Source organism: Macrotis lagotis, chromosome 1 (assembly GCF_037893015.1).
Source record: "Macrotis lagotis isolate mMagLag1 chromosome 1, bilby.v1.9.chrom.fasta, whole genome shotgun sequence".
NCBI lineage: Eukaryota > Metazoa > Chordata > Mammalia > Peramelemorphia > Peramelidae > Macrotis > Macrotis lagotis.
In genome coordinates this window covers 642,712,106-642,714,706 of record NC_133658.1, presented here as the reverse complement: position 1 = coordinate 642,714,706, position 2,601 = coordinate 642,712,106, and positions in this window count along the sequence as shown.

The following is a 2,601-nucleotide window of genomic DNA, read 5'->3' as shown; positions in this document are numbered from 1 at the left end:
CTGGCTCCAGGGCTGGAGCTTTATCCACTGTGCCACCTAGCTGCCCCCCCCCCCTTTTTTGAGAAAGCTTAAAAGAGGGATGTGAGGAAGTAGAGATAATTACTGGACAGATTTTTTTCCTCCCAAGACGTTTCCCTGATACAAAGCAGACTGACATTAGTATATTGAAGAAATTGCTTAAAGACTTTGGGTTTTTTTTTGGCGGTGGGGTGGATGTGAAAAGGAGACTTGAACATCTTTATAGGCATCAGGAAAGGAACTAGTGGATAGGGACAGATTGGTAAGGTCCTGGAGCCATTCTTCTGGAAAAGACAAACAGATCAAGGAGACAAAGAGTTTTACCCTAGCAAGAAAGAGGTAAACTCATATGAAACTATACCAAAAGAGAAGATGCTCTCACAGGGAAAAGAAGGAAACCGTTAAGTTGAACAAAATGTAGAAAAAAAATCATAGGCAGATATGAGGCTTGTTTTGTCTTAGAGAAATCTGGGATCAGGACTTCAATTAAATTTTTTAAAGTTCAGTTTAAAAATTAAATTCAAAAGTCTATGTAGAAAGAGTAGATTTAGAGAAGACAGAACTGTGGTCAATGGGTAGCACTCGTGTGGAGACAGACTTTGGATCACTGGGTCTAAGTAGAATGGACTACTTGGCCAGAGAATAAATTACTTGTCAGTTGATGGACTAGAGGCTGGATATCTGTTTGAGAGAATTGTTAAAAGGAAACATAGAAGCGAATCAATCCAAGGATGAACTAGATATAGTGGCAATGTGCTCACAAGAGCCTATTGTTAAATTTTGAGTTAAATTTCGAAGGTATAAATCAATAACCACCAAAAATTAGGACTAGATTTATGGGTGGGGGTTCCTATTTGTCTAGACTTAATAAATTGATGGAGAAAAGGTTTATACTGCATTAAATTTAAAAATAGAATTTGTGTACATCCCCCACATTCAAGTAGTAAACATATACTAGCCCATTCCTGCTATGATTAAACAGAGGATAAGAGTAAAAAGTCAGAAGTCAAAACTAGAAACAGGAGGTAAAGAAAGGAGCCAAGCATTTCCTTAGCATCTATCCTGTTAAAACATTCTACTAAGTGCTTTACAAACATGATCTCATGTTTTTCTCACTCTCAGAGGGAGGTGATTTAATGATCCTCTATTAGAGATGGGTAGGCTGAAGCAATCAAAGGTTAAAAGACTTTCCCAGGGTCACACTGCTGTTCATTATCTGAGACCACATTTGAACTCGGGTCTTCCTGAACCTAAGCCCTAGTATTCTATTCCTTGTGCTCCCAGATGTCTCCAGGTGCACCTTGGGGAGCAAATATGACAAATCATAACTCAGCAAGTAATTTTTTACAACTAGAGCTATTAAAAGTAACCTTGGGAGCTGAATGATTGCTTGGTAGTAGGCGATAAAAAGAAACACTTTTTTTAGTTATGGGACGAATTTAATGGCCTTTGAGGGCTCTGCCAATTCTGAAATTGCTTGCAAGTCCTGATAAGCCAAAGAAAAGGACAAAGATTTCTCTGGCTCCTCTTCCAAGGAAAACATAAGCCTGTTTGCTCACTATGGAATGAGGGTTTTGTTTTGACTTTCTTCTTTCCCTTTATGTATTTATCACATTTTGCCTTGTATTATAGTTTACTTCCATAAAGGTTTGGTCTTTCCTCTTCTTCAAGGCAGGCCCCTGGAGCCCTTAACACATTTACAGTAGGCACTCAAACTGTTGAATGAATGTTATAGGCATTGCAAGCAAGGGAAGTTCTAGTAGGAGGAGAATATCTCTGGGTCCCTGAAGTTTTTAGCTAATAAATTCTTCTGTGTACCTTTAAGGTTGATACTGAGTCCTTGGGATCATCTCTGAATGAGGCTAGAATGATAAACAATCTAGGATATGGACAAGGAGACTCTCAGACCTAGTTACAATAAACCTTTATACATTTTTCTCCAGAACTTAGCCCTTCCTCAACCAGCTTTCCACAAAGAAATCATGTTCCTGTTCAAAATGTATTTCGATACAGGTCTGCAAACACAGCAAACTTTTCAGGTTTCACAGTATCCCAGAGAAGCGGTGCTCTCCCACCAGAAGCTGCTTGGCACAGTCCTCCAATGGCTTGTGGATGTTTGGATTTAAAGAAATTAAAATATGTTCCCAATCCCTTAACTTTGTATCAGAGCCCTCAAATTTCTGCCAGCTACCATATTACAACTTCTCAATAACTGTTAGAACAAAGAAGCCTAGGATCAAACTAGGTCCAATTCAATTAAAAATTATTAGTTTTTTCCAATTACATGTAAAGATAATTTTCAACATTCATTTTTGTAAGGCTTTTTTTTTTACAATTTTTTATATCTTTCTCCCTTTCCTCCTTCTCCTTGACAACAAATAATCTGACATAGGTTATCCATGTACAATCATGTTAAATATATTTCCATATAAGTCATATTGGGAAAGAAGACAAAAAAAAACACAAGAAAGGGGGGGAAAAACAAAAACAAAATTTAAAAAGTGAAAATAATATGCTTTGGTCTGCATTCAGACTCCATAGTTCTTTCTCTGGATATGGATTTTTTTTTCCATTACTAGTCTT